Source organism: Bos javanicus, chromosome 7, assembly GCF_032452875.1.
Source record: "Bos javanicus breed banteng chromosome 7, ARS-OSU_banteng_1.0, whole genome shotgun sequence".
Lineage (NCBI taxonomy): Eukaryota > Metazoa > Chordata > Mammalia > Artiodactyla > Bovidae > Bos > Bos javanicus.
The window spans coordinates 96,429,377-96,444,952 of NC_083874.1; positions in this window are offsets into that span (position 1 = coordinate 96,429,377).

Consider the following 15,576-nt stretch of genomic DNA (forward strand, 5'->3'; position numbering starts at 1 on the left):
AACACACCACTTGGAGGCACCTATTAGCTGATGCTGCAATTTTTTTTTAAACTTTGTATTGTTCTTGATTGGACTGAAAGCTCCAAGAAGTCAGAAACCATGTCTAGTTCATTAATGTTTAAGTAGCTTGTGTCCACCTATCATAGTGTGTAAAGAGGGGGCTCCAGTAAATATTCACTGAAAAATTGTTTTTGTTCATATTTTTTTATCTCATATCTGAATGTAGGTGTACACACACACATACACAGCAAGTCTCTAAGTTTTTTCCATGACTCCTTACTTTTAGACATAATTATCTTTAATTTCTGAATCAAAGAAAATTTCCTCTTTCTATCATCATTCAGAGTGGTATACTAATGGATCTTCATCATCCTAATTGCTTAATAAACATTGTTACTTGACAAGTCATTTAGAGGATTATTGCAATAATGACTATTATTTACTATTTCATGGGAAGAAGTTTAATGTGCAAATGCATAACTGTTTGGTGGTTCAAACATCAGCAGAATCAATATTTAGGTTATTCTAAGATTGATATATTTGTTCCATGTTTGCATGAATGCTAAGTTGCTTCAGTCATGTCCAACCCTTTGATACCCTATTGACTATAGCCCGCCAGACTCCCCTGTCTATGGGATTCCCCCATTAAGACTACTGCAGTGGATTGCCCTGACTTCCTCCAGGGGATCTTCCTGATACAGGCATCGAACCCATCTCTGCAGCCCCTGACTTGCTGGTGGATTCTTTACTGCTGAGCCACCGGGGAAGCCCATATTTTCTGTCAAATACATTTGATTCTCAGGAGGTAGTTTCATTCAAAAAAACAGCATGGACTTCAGGGGGTTTCTGTGGTAAAAGCTGTTGTTTATAGAAAGGTCAAGCACCACAATCGTATTAAACTAACCCAAACCAACATGATATATTTTGGAGGGGAGCATACTCTGCATTAAGAATTTGTAAAATTAATGTAGAACTCAAGGTCCTATGAATATCTGCTCTCTATTATTCTGATCTTGGAGTCTTGAAAGCACTTAGTTTAAGGGCTTGTGAAAGATAATAGATCAATAGGACTGTTTAGAATTTTGTTCATACTTTTCTATTCAGATAATTTTAGGTGTCAACAACTAAAAGGAAAAAAAAAATTACTGTTTGGTAAGCATTGAATCTTGCTGTTTACATTCCTGTATTCTGCCTAGATGTGCAGAGGGATTAACAAAAGAAAGAGATTGATGGTGTCTGAGGAGAATTTGCTATTCATTTTCTTGATCTGCGGTAATATACATTTATTGTTATACCTTATTTTAGTCACCAGAATTCTATTTTGTTTGCTTTTTACCTATTTCAGTGAAGTTGAAACTGAAATACTTTCATAAAGCATCCTCCTGATGTTAGCAGAACTGGATATAATTTATAGGCTATTTCTGAGAATCAAACAGTGGCTCCCTTACATTAATTGTGTTTTGGAAAAATGGGCCAGGTTATTGCTTACATTGTTTTAAATATAAAGTAACTCATTGAATATGCTTTATGTTTCTGTGTAGAGCTATGTTTAACATTCTGTCTTATTGTCGGCGTTCAGTTGCTAAGTTGTGTCTGATTCTGCAACTCTCTGGACTGTCACAGGTCAGGCTCCTGTCCTCCACCATCTCCTGGAGTTTGCTCAACTCATGTCCATGAGTCTAACCATCTCATCCTCTGCCACCCCATTCTCCTTTTGTCTTCAATCCTTCCTAGCATTAGGGTCTTTTCCAGTGAGTCATCTCTTTGTACCAGGTGGCCAAAGTATTGGAGCTTCAGCTTCAGCTTTTACTTTCATTGTATATTCAGGGTTGATTTCCTTTAGGGTTGACTGGTTTGAGTCTTATTTACACCAAAAATACTGATTTTACTGTAAATATTTTATTACTGAATATAGGTAGTTAAATATGTATATGAGTAGATTAAACATTTTTAGATGATTAATTTGTGGTCTGTTGCTGTTTTATGTTTATAAGCTTAACAAACATCATTAAAATGTACAAATTTTATTCTTTTTATTTTTACTTTATGTGTGTATGATGTTTACAGAAATATAAAGCAATGTTTTATATTTTTTTGTGTCTTCCTAGTAGTAAATTAAACTTTGTTAGATCAGTAATTATTCTGGCCTTTTCCCTCTAGCTTTGCCAATTGTTGATTGATAATTAGTTTTGTTATTTATGAAATATTGTATATTATTTAAATATGATCAACTTTTTTTTTTCATAACTAAGCCAAAATATTATTCTGGTTGGACCGAAAAAGGTGCTACAGATTGAAGTACACAAATTAGTTTAGGTAGAAATCACTGTAATTCAAGTGGATTTTAAAAACTTAAACATGGAATGCTTTATCCTCTCCATTTGTTATCACTTTTGAAGCATTGTACCCTGCTGGTCTTCTATTAAAATAGTAAGCTGCTTGGGAGGAGGGACCCCACATCACTCATTTTTGTATTACTGACACAATGCATTTTCCTGCACACATTCAAAGTTTAGGAAATAGTTGACAAATGGATAAGACTTAATTTGAATGAATTGTGGTTTACATGTTTGTTGTACTCTATTCATGTGGAAGAACAAAATTAATTATGTTGTTTTTTCAAATTTCTCTTGGGAACTTTGTATATTGCACTATACTGAATGTTTTCTTTTAGCCCACCAGGTCCACTTTCTACCCTTCTCCGCCTTGTTGCCTGCCCCGGAAGGCTGAACTGAGTGGACACATCAACAAAGCTCCTAGCCTTCTGCTTTCTGATTGGGTTTGGCCCATGGAGAGCCATGGCAGATCAGAGTGGGGCTGGATATTTATTCCCTTGGCCTCTCCTTGAGGGTTGCCTAATGCCGGCTGTGTCATGCAATTGTAAGTCATTGCTTCTCTCCAAGTATGTCATTTTATATGACTCTTACTTGGTCCTAGATACCTCTCTCTCCTCTGGTCATCTGTTTGGACCTATATGTGGTGGTAGCTTGGCTGCTGGTATCCCTGAATTCCCCTTCTATCCCCTTAGTGAGCAGCCCTTTTGTAAACAAGCTCTCCTTGCACTGTACTAATTTGTGCCATCTGGTCGCCACTACAGCTATAGCTGACACTTGCATCTGACTGTGATTTGTTTTAAAATTTTATTCTTTTGTTAAATACTTTATTAGCAGAATTTAATTTTCATAAGAGCAATGACAATCTACAAATTTTATGCAACTGAAGTACTTGGTGACAGCATAAAACAAGTGTATCAATCTTTTGAAGAAAGTGATATCCACTAATCTGTGTACTCCACCACAAAATAAATGATAGACTGTTTAAAATTAACATATTCATTAATTCAATAAACAACTGAGTATATGGTATGCCAGGAGCAATAGATACAAAAATGGAGAAAACCAAACATCTAATCATTTATATTACCAAAGCATTTAAAATATGTACCTGCAAGATAATATGCATCTTTACATAGTTTTTATCCCCTTAATCGGAGAAGGCAATGGCACCCCACTCCAGTACTCTTGCCTGGAAAATCCCATGGACAGAGAAGCCTGGTGGGCTGCAGTCCATGGAGTCGAGAAGAGTCAGACACGACTGAGCGACTTACTTTCACTTTAATGCACTGGAGAAGGAAATGGCAACCCACTCCAGTGTTCTTGCCTGGAGAATGCCAGGGACGGGGGAGCCTGGTGGGCTGCCGTCTATGGGGTCGCACAGAGTTGGACACGACTGAAGTGACTTAGTAGTAGTAGAAGTATCCCCTTTATATATCAGTCTCTCATAGTAAATTATGAGTATTTTGAAGTTTCACTATGAGAGACTGATATATAAAGGAATAAAAACTATGTAAAGATGCATATTATCTTGCAAGTACATATTTTAAATGCTTTGGTAATATAAATGATTCTTCTTAGGAAACTAGATTTCCCAGCTTTAAAATGTTCAACATATTACTATATACTGGGCACTATTCTAAGTAATCTATAAATACTCACTCTTTTCATCCTCCTTTAGCTCTTATGAACTTAATGCTATTAATTACCCATTTCAGATATGAGGAAACCGAAGCACAGGAAAATTAAGGATGTGCCTAAACCAAAATTGCTGCTGATTAATATAGCTGAGATTCAAATTCAGGCTTTGAATTAAAATCCACCTGTTTCCCAGGTGGCACTAGTAGTAAAGAACCTGCCTGCCAATACAGGAGGTGCAGAGATGAGGATTCAGTGTTTGCATCAGGAAGATCCCCTGGAGGAGGGCATGAAAACCCACTCCAGTATTTTTGCCTGGAGAATCCCATGGACAGAGGATCCTGGTGGGCAGCAGTCCACGGGGTCACAAAGAGTTGGACATGACTGAATTGACTTAACATGCGTGCACAATATAGCTGAGATTCAGATCCAGACAATGCTCTTCTGGAGCACAAGCTCTTAATCACCATGATGTGATAAGACTTTAATATAGTCCAAACCTCTCCTTTCTACATATCCTTGTTCACTCCATCTCTGCAAGAAGAAATGAATAGCTGATTGGTGAGTTTGACAGAAGGACCAGAATTTGTGTGAGCCACTCGTTTCTCTTCCCTTTGGTTGTCTGCCTACCAGGAAGAAGAATACCATTTCATTTTCTGTTTGCTGTGAGGCAGGCTTTGTAGATCAGGTGCCTCTCCTGAGACTGTGGGCTGAAATTATCCTGTACCAGTGGCATAACTAATTCAGGGGAAGCAACTGCTGTTGCTGTTGACCTAAGCCATATGTCTAGAACAGCATTATCAGGAATAATATATTTGTTCACCTGCCTGGCTATTGCATTTGTCTCTCAAATTGTTTCCCAATTAAGACAAGGGAGTGAGGGAGGTTGTGTATTTACCTTCCTGCTGCTACTGCTGCTAAGTCACTTCAGTCGTGTCCGACTCTGTGTGACCCCATAGACAGCAGCCCACCAGCCTCCCCCATCCCTGGGATTCTCCAGGCAAGAACACTGGAGTGGGTTGCCATTTCCTTCTCCAATGCATGAAAGTGAAAAGTGAAAGTGAAGTTGCTCAGTCGTGTCTGACTCTTAGTGACCCCATGGACTGCAGCCCACCAGGCTTCTCTGTCCATGGGATTTTCCAGGCAAGAGTACTGGAGTGGGGTGCCATTGCCTTCTCCAATTTACCTTCCTAAACACCAACAACTGACAAGTGAAGAAGCGCATTCCAGGAAGAGATATGAAGTAGCTTGGCACATTTGGATATTATACCAGTTGAACTGTCCATTCCTTAGTCGTTCACTACAGACTGATGAAGAAACTGATATAAAGTTTGTATTTTTAACCTCACTGTTGTATTTTATAAATATAGTATTGTAGCAGAGTCACTGGTAGGAGCCACTTTTAGGATGCATAATGTTAGAGAAAGAATATAAGGAAAATGAGTAGCTATAAAAAGGAACAAAATTGAGTCAGTTGTAGTGAGAAGGATGAACTGAGAGTCTGTCATACAGAGCAAAGTAAGTCAGAAAGAGAAAAACAAATATTGTATATTAATAGATATATATGGAATCTAGAAAAACGGTACTGATGAACCTATCTGCAGGGCAGGAATAGAGACGCAAATGTAAACGTCTTTTAAATGTCAGGATAGAATTGGAATCCCTGCTCAAAAAATATGGTTTAAGTATTATCACTGACCACTTAAATCCATTTTGTAAAGCTCTATTGCTCTTTGTCCAGGATTTTAAAAATGGCTCTGTGTTTTCTGGATGTTTTCTTTTTCCCTCATTATGATACCTTTTTTATAGTGGTTCTCTGCTGGGAGCCAGCGTGAGGAACTCCGCCCATGGCAAAGGTCATGAGGAAGGAGGCTTGGCATATGTAAAGGCGGGATCGAGCCTCAGGAGTCCCCCTGGAAATTCTCAAGCATCTACCCCCCAAACCATAGTCTGCCTACTTTACTGCTTTGTGCTCTCACCTACACCATTGACTTTACGGGGGGACTGTCCCCCACCACCTCTCTCGGAGAAGGAGTTAACTTAGAGCTCCAAGTAATTAAGTTCCTGGGCGTGACAAGAGTGTTTTAGTTCACAAACTCCTTTGGAAGTTCTCTAGCCTGCCTGAATAGGTTCTTCTGGCCACATGTGATTGTTCACAGCCTCCCAACCCTGAGAGGCATGAGATGTTCTAAGCTTTCTAAATACAGATTCCTTTGAGCAGTTAGAAGATTATTAGCATAGTATAGTGGGTTGATTAGAAATTATATTGGTGAAGGGTTTTCATTTATTGGGCCAATGTTTGCTGCTAAGTTTCCATATCCCTTACCTACTGTGTCCCTGGGAGTGTATTGATTAATATAATTGGTGTATAGGAATGTAAGTAGTAGCTTTAATGTTTGTAACCTTGGACCCTTGAGTTAATTCTTTTCTTGTTATAGCCCACCACACCTTTGCCCTATAGGAATGCAACTTTATCTAATGCTTTCGGAGGGTGGCGCCTGACTTTAGAATAATCACCTTCAGAGAAAAATAAGTTTCCTGAAGAAAGGGTCATAAAATGTTAACAGGCCTCCTGGCCAGAAGATGATGTAAATTACCTAAACTTTTGCATATGATAAGTTTGCAGGAAGAAAGCCTGGCTTCGATAAGGATCAAGGACTGCTGACCTTGCATGACTCTACCCCTTCCCCCATTATCCTCTATGCACAACTTAAGGTATAAAAACTACTTTGGAAAATAAAGTGCGGGCCTTGTTCACTGAAGCTTCGTCTCCCCATGTCGTTCTTTCTCTCACCTTCTGGCTGAATCCCATCTGGAGCATGGAGGCTTGTCAAGCCTACTAATTTTGCCTGGGCTTCTAAGATCTGACCGAGGAGGCCTTAGTGTCTCCTCTCCTTCGGGAGAACGGGAGGACACCTGCGGCCTATGTACGTGACGCAAACTCCTTGTCTTGGAGTTTTATTGGCTTTCCACGTAAACCAAGTTATTCAGCCTCTTTTCTTCACTGAATTTCTTTGCTGAGCTATCCCTATTTAACCACTCTTTATATCTTTAATTATATCATATCCTGATCGCTGAGGCTGTCTCCCCTTCAAATTCCCTGGATCCACCGGGGCTGGACTCCGGCAGTTCTCAAAGTGAACATGAAGAGGAAGGCAAGCAGGGGAAGAGGGATTCAGGGATCACGTGCCCTTTGAAATTCCCAGTGGCTTCCACAGTGGAGAGCTATTGCTTCAGTGCTTTCCAAAATTAAACATTTCCTTTCTTCTCTGATATAGGTGTAATTTTGATGTGTTCCCAATCCAAGTCAATGTTAAGTTTCCCTTTGATATTATGCATGATGCTCTCAACTTCCTGTCAAGGTCCACTTCCTTGGAAAGTCTTTGCATGGTTCATTTGCTTTTAAAGGTAGAAAAAGGGGCTTCCTACAGCCCGCTGTGAAGCCTTGGGGCAACCGTTTCCTGTGTACCACATTAGAAACACTTTTTTAGAACTTCTTAAAGGATTAGGGGGGCCATGGTGATATCATGAGATACACTGAGTTTGGTTTCATGGGACATGGAATCACTATATTCTTGCCTCAGTTGAAGCATCAGTTCAGTCACTCGGTCGTGTCTGACTCTGCGACCCCATGGACTGCAGCACGCCAGGCCTCCCTGTCCATCACCAACTCTGGGAGCTTGCTCAAACTCATGTCCATTGAGTTGGTGATGCCATCCAACCATCTCATCCTCGGTGGTACCCTTCTCCTCCTGTCTTAAATCTTTCCCAGCATCAGGATCTTTTCTAATGAGTTCTTTGCATCAGGTGGCCAAAGTATTGAAGCTCCAGCTTCAGCATCAGTCCTTCCAATGGATATTCAAGACTGATTTCCTTTAGAATTTAATGATTTTATCTCCTTGCAGTCCAAGGGACTTTGAAGAGTCTTCTCCGACATCAGAGCTCAAAAGCATCTTCTGCACTCAGCTTTTTTTATGGTCCAGCTCTCACATCCATACATGACTCCTGGAAAGACCATAGCTTTGACTAGATGGAGATTTGTCAGCCAAGTTGGAGCATAGCTAGTGGGTTTATTTTTATCATCTAATAGAAACATAGAAAGCACTATGTTAGAATCTCCTAACAGTAGGACTCTGGTCAAGGAATTCTTTGGAGGCTTAATTTTCTCTTAACTCTGTATGTGTTAACGTCTAGGAAAGGGATATACGTGGTTGTATAGTGAAGGACAATAGAAAACATTGCAGACTGTTAATTCTATCTGCTTCCCAGAAGCAGTGATACTGAAGGGACCTGCGGGGGTTTCATATCATCTTGTTTGTGGATGTATTTACAGACCTTCACTGAACAGTTCATCTTGTTGTTCCACTTAGCAAGCCATCGCTTGGTCATGGCTTTTCAGCTAGCCCATCTGTATGTTATTCCCATGCACATGTAGTGGGAAAATACCGTCCATGCAAACTGGTATGAGATCAGGAGGAAGGGCTCTGGGTCTCATTGGTCTCATTTCCTGAACAGCTACTGCTTTGTCCTTTGTCTTTATTATAGCGCCTTATTTAAGAAAGAGTTTTTTGACCAGTTTACAGTTATCTTACTTTTAGAGCTAGGTTTGTTTCTTCATCTGAAAATCAGTGGGACTGAGTCCTCTATTTTCCAGCCTTTCTTATCTCTACTTGCCTTCCTCTTCTATAATCTCTAACCAAGCTGCCAGCATCCAAAACTCAAATAGGTGGCAGATGGATAAAGTACACCTGATTTATCTGTTATGTGTATCTTTATTTCAGTCATGTTAGTATACGATGGCTGTTATTTGTAGGCTACACATCCTTAAGAATTTCAGCACCTTGATTTCTTTTATGAACTCTAAAAGAGGAGTTTATACAGGATTTTAATTTTTGTCTCTACCTCTCTTCAATGATTGAAAGTACATATACTGTCATATTTGAGCCATTAAGACTTTCTTTAAAAAGCCTGGCACGTATGAGAGGCATACTTAAATTGAGAAAAAGTAAATAAAATTTAATCTACAGAATTCAAATATTGGTGGTAATATGTTATCTTTTTCCCTCCTCTTTTTTTTTGGCCACATCATGCTGCTTGTGGGTTCTTAGTTCCCTGACCAGGGATTGAAGTGGGCCCTCAGCAGTGAAAGTACAGAGTCCTAATTACTGCACTGCCAGGGGAAACCCACCCCTCCCATTTGCCCTTTTTGGTTATTTTATCGAATTTTGAAAACTTGACTGCTTATTACGTGCCAGACATTTCACTCAGGGTTGCCAAGTGAAGATACTGAAATATCAAATAGAATATTATAGTGAATTATTATTATAGAAAGCTATATCTTATTTTCTCACAGCTGACTGATCTCTCCTTATTTGTTTCTAAAGCAAGAATACCAAACCAGATAAAGCCATGCTTCATACTTATTCACACAAGCATATGCAAGCTCATTTACATCTGAACTCTCTTAAAAGAGGCTTACAGAAAAGCTAAACATTTTTTGTTTTGGTAGTATTCCGCTGTCAGTCACAGACATACTTCCCAGAGAATGTTTTTCTCTGCCTTCTTCAGATGTTCTTTTCTCTTATGTAGACTTTAAAGTGGAAGCTTCAGATGGTACTTTTAAGAACATTCTTAGTGTTTTTTTTTTAAATCACTGTTGGACATATTCAAGATGCTTTTGACACTTTGCTCCATCAGAGAATCAACCTCACAAAGATAGCAATTTTATTTGTTCAATCTGAGACACTGTAACAGGAAAAATCACCTTTCCAGATTCACTGTGATTCTGTAAACATGAAATGGCTGTCAGAGGAGGAAGTCTACTCGTCTTCACTTAACAAACGGATGTCTCACTGTTATATAAATTTGTATTTCTGCTAGAAATCAGTGTTCAAAATGATCTCTGTAGTGGGAAGTTGATTTCAGAAATTCTCCTTTATTGTCTTTTCTCTTTAGTTGAAAGAAGAAATACTTAATGATGTCACATGGCAGTGTAGCAAGAGCCCATGAATTATGTGGCTCTATAAACATTTTCCTTAGTTAACCTTCATTTACTTCAACAGTAGCCTGCTTAACTTAAAAAAAAAAAAAAAAAAAACGATTTTCTTTTTCTCAGAACATAGATTCTTGTCCATTTTGATGGTAGGCCACTCTTTGCTAATTGGACATTTCTTCACCTGGTTGCCAGATCATGTTGCCTAATTTCAAAATGACTCAGAGGGGTAAGAAATTCACCAAAGCTGGTCCAGATGCATGATTTTTGGGTTTTTGGATGCCTTATTAAAACATTCTTAAATCAGGAAGCATTTAGCATTCCCTTACTTGCTAAAAATAATTTACATATCTTAAAAGTTGTTTTTACTCTTATTTATTTCAGGGAAAAAAAATCTCTTCTTCTAATAATGAAGTACCTTTCATTGTTATTCCATTAACATTACAACTATTTTAATGTTATTTGCTTACAAAAATTGATTTTTTATTTTTTGTTGTTTGTGTATTAGCAAAATGCAAATTCTTTGCATTCTAGAAGTCTTGTTGCTTCAAAGTTAGAGTTTACGCACCGAGGAAAGCAGAACTGAAAGAGACACATGTACCCCAATGTTCATCGCAGCACTGTTTATAATAGCCAGGACATGGAAGCAACCTAGATGTCCATCAGCAGATGAATGGATAAGTTTTACAATTAACTCTTAGTTGGGTTTTGGCAGTTACAGACTCTTAAAAGGCCAGAGATAATATTTGGAGAGTTAACTATGCTTTTTTAAAAGTTCATGTTTTTATAAATGTTTATACCATGCCTTTGAGAATACAGCAAAATCGATGTGACATTACTGATACAAGGCTATGTTAGTTGTGAGATTATGGCTTATTTTATGTTGATTTCCTTGTATCGTTAGTTGTAAAATACAATAGTACTCCCAATGCTGGATGTAGTCCTGAGCATGGCTATTTAGGTCTAATTTAAGATGCATCCACATGAACAACATTCCTATTTTCCTGCATTTCTAATAATTAGTACCTCAGTTGATGATTTCCTAGCATAATATAACTTGAAAAGACCAATCTTTGCAACCAACATTATCCCGTGGATTGACAAGTATTGGAAATACTATCTATTTCTATTCTTATATCCCCCACAACAACAGTCACATCAGCTGGGAAATAATAGGTTGGGGTGAATCAGTGGACATTTAGGGGAAAAAATTCAATTGGTTCCACACCAGAATAAATTATAGATGAATCAAATATTTACATTAAAATGTGACACCATTAGAATACTAGAAGAAACCATGGAGTAAATAAATGTTATATTTGCTATAGAAAAGCCTTCTCTCAAAATACAAAATTCAAAAAATTTTGATAAATTCTATCACATACAAATAAAAATTTATATGGCAGAAACTGCTAATTCAAAATGCAAATAGCAAAAATAAAAAAATATTTTCAAGTCATACCACCAGAAAAAAGATTAATTCCCCTAATATGAAAAGCCCAACAGAAATAGGATTTAAAAAAATCAACGATCCAGAGGCAAAATGGACAAAGGACATGCACTGATGTTCATGTGTGCTTAGTCTCTCAGGCGTGAGCACCACACTTCAAAAGCATCAATTCTTTGGCGCTCAGCTTTCTTTATGGTCCGACTCTCACATCCATACATGACTACTGGAAAGACCAAAGCTTTGACTAGACGGACCTTTGTTGGCAAAATAATGTCTCTGCTCTTTAATATGCTGTCTAGGTTTGCCATAGCTTTTCTTCCAAGGAGCAAGTGTCTTTTAACTTCATGGCTGCAGTCACTATCTGCAGTGATTTTGGAGCCCAAGAAAATAGTCTCTCACTGTTTGCATTGTTTCTCCATCTATTTGCCATGAAGTTATAGGACTGGATGCTATGATTTTTGTTTTTGAATGTTCAGTTTTAAGAGAGAAAAACCCCTAGTTAAAACCTAAATATGTTGTTTCATGTGAGGATAGGAGTTGAGTAGACTGGAGGTTACAAGAGAGATTTCACCTTATACTTTTAAAAGTTGATTTGTAAAATATGTTTCCTACTCAAAAAGTAAATTGAACATACCCCCCACAGGTACCTTCTCAGAAATGGAAACAGTACATTCAACTTGTAAACACCTCCTATATTTGATTTAGTTCCTTGTTTGTAACATGTAACAACTGTCTTGAGATTCAGGTGACTATGAAATTTAGAAAATCCTGTGAATATAGTTAATCCTTCATCAAATGTAAACACTGTGGACATGGTAAGTGGGGAGGGGATGAGAGGATGGGATGAATGGAGAGAGTAGCTTGGAAGCATATACGCTCAGTTCAAGTTCAGTTCAGTCGCTCAGTTGTGTCCAACTCTTTGCGACCCCATGAATTGCAGCATGCCAGGCCTCTCTGTCCATCACCAACTCCCAGAGTTCACTCAAACTCATGTCTACTGAGTCAGTGATGCCATCCAGCCATCTCATCTTACCGTATGTAAAATAGATAGCCAGTGGGAATTTGTTGTATGATTCAAACTGGGGGTCTGTGACAGCCTAAAGGGATAGGATAGGGTGAGAGGTGGGAGGGAGGTTCAAGAGAGAGGGAATATATGTGTACCTATGGCTGACTCATGTTGATGTACGGCAGAAGCCAACACAATATTGTAAAGCAATTATCCTTCAGCTAAAAATAAATAATTAAAAACAAACAAAAAAGTAAACATACAGAATGTGTCTGAGAAAATCTTTCTATGTTCTTACATATGTTGAAATAGTCTTAATAAATACTACAGTATTCACTTAACACAAAGTTTTAAACTGGACGTTCCTCACTGACAGAAAGCTAAGGAAGATTTAAGAAAGGAGTACGAATAAGGAGCTGGATAATGTGGTTCAAGATGGCATTTGGAGGAAGGTTATATGCTTAGGTATATCTCAGACCCCAGATGGATAAGACAGAATACTGTTAAGAAAATGAGAATTCTATTGTTGACTTTTTTTTTGACTAAATACATAATCTTGGCCTTTTCATTTCACCTCTCTGGACCTCACTTAAAGAAAGTATTATGGGGGATGATCTTGAAGATTTTTTCAAGAAATTAATGCTCTGTTATTCTGATCTCAATAATTATATAATGCAGGTGTTATGATTCAAGTATCTTTATATTGTTTAAAGTTGTTTAAACATTATAAACAGCATAAAAATTAATAGAGCTTTACTTCAACCATCAATAGACCATAAAATTTACTCTAATTAGTGACAGCCTAGTAACGATATGTTTGTTTTACTTTTAAATATAAGACTACATATAAATGCTGTGTACAAAATGAAATTTAACATATATAGTATGTTCTATAGGTTATAACCTAGACAGCATATTAAAAAGCAGAGACATTACTTCTCCAACAAAGGTCCATCTAGTCAAAGCTATGGTTTTTATAGTAGTCATATATGGATGTGAAAGTTGGACCATAAAGAAAGCTGAGTGGCAAAGAATTGAAGCTTTTGAGCTGTGGTGTTGGAGAAGACTCTTGAGAGTCCCTTGGACTACTAGGAGATCCAACCAGTCAATGCTAAAGGAAATCATTCTTGAATATTCATTGGAAGGACTGATGCTGAAGCTGAAGCTCTACCTGATGTGAAGAGCTGACTCATTGGAAAAGACTCTGATGGTGGGAAAGATTGAAGGCAGGAGGAGAAGGGGACCTCAGAGGATGAGATGGTTGGATGGCATCACTGACTCAATGGACATGAGTTTGAGCAAGCTTCGTGAGTTGGTGATGGACAGGGAGGCCTGGTGTGCTGCAGTCCATGGGGTCTCAAAGAGTTGGACATGACTGAGCGACTGAACTGATAGATTATAAAGGCCATAAATGTTAGTGGTTTCATTTTCTAAATGAGAGATGCTTAAATCTTTCAGGATTTGTTGAAGAAGGTGTCAGAGGTACCGTGACACATATATGAATTCTGAAGTATCTATAGAAGCATCCAAAAATTTTCCAGGAAGTTAGGATCAAATGTTGGGTAGGCATAGCCAGCAATGTTAAGTGGCGTAAAAGATGATCAAACATGTGGAGACTTGAACTTATTTTGGAATTTATGAAATATTAAGTGTGACCAAGGAGTGGTAAGAAATGAAGCTGAAGAAGTAGTAAACGAAGATACCAGAGAATGTGGTATTACATTCTAAAGGGATTAGCAATGAAAATCATTGCAGTTTTCAAAAGTAGGTGAGTGACATGCATTGTAGATAGAACATCTGAATACTATAAGGATGGACTTGGAAAATGGAAGACCAGAGGCAGACAGACTGATTAGGAAACTTTGTAATAGTCGGTAGACAAAAGATTATAATTGCATGATTTAAGATCAAGGCTTCCCTGGTGGCTCAGATGGTAATCTGCCTGCAATGTGGGAGACCTGGGTTTGATCCCTGGGTTGGGAAGATCCCCTGGAGAAGGGAATGGCTATCCACTCCAGTATTCTTTTCTGGAGGATCCCATGGACAGAGAAACCTGGAGGGCTACAGTCCATGGGGTGGCAAAGAGTCAGACACGATTGAGTGACCAACACTTTCAGTTTCAGATAAGATCAGACACTTGAAACAGCATATGGGTGTGTCTGGCTGTTCAGTGATGGAGTTAGCTGATTTTAACTGAATCTGAGCATTAGGGAAAAACCAGTGACATCTCAGAACCGTAGCATTTTATTTCCTTCTTCTTCTTCTTTTTTTTTTTTTGACTCTTCCAAAAGCTAAACAACTTACACAGATATTTCTTTCAGGTTTTGTGATCTCCTTCAAATTTTTGTCAGCATGCTTGTCTAAGTTATTTGATTATTCTAACGTTATTTTCTGCTTATTATCTGATGGGAAAATATAGTATTTAGTATTTTTTGTACTCTCTAAGGGCTTCCCTAGTGGCTCAGACGGTAAAGTATCTGTCTGCAATGCAGGAGACCTGGATTCGATCCCTGGGTTGGGAAGATCCCCTGGAGAAGGAAATGGCAGCCCACTCTAGTAGTCTTGCCTGGAAAATCTCATGGACCTGTGGAGCCTGGTAGGTTATTGTCCATGGGGTACTCTTTAACACTAGTTGTAGACAACGTTTACCTTAATGTATGTAGTTGAAAAAGAAACACAGAGCAGGGGCAAGCTGAGGATGTGTCATTCAGATTAGGGATTTGGGTTAAATAGATAATAAATTCACTTAGCCTTAATGAACCCCATGCTGATGACCTCGGTATCATTATTGCTCTTCACACTTTCTCTCACGTACCCTGGATGGCATACATACATAAAGCTGCTTCAAAATAAGGAAAAGAAGTACTTCTGATCTAAGCTGAAAGGATAAATTTTAAACAATATTTTGCCTTCTTATTTTCAAATTTATGTGATAGGCTTTCTTTTATTTTCATAAAGTCTCCATCTGAAAAGACTCTACTAGATAGCCCAACAATAAAAATATTAAACAAGTCGTTTGCCTAGAGTTCTAAGACCTATACTACTGAATTATGTTTAAAATGTTATCCCAATTAGAAGCCGGTTCTTTAGTTTGATTTCAGATGCAAGCAACATTCTTACAATAAAATTATAAAACAGTTCAAGCATTTAAAATTGC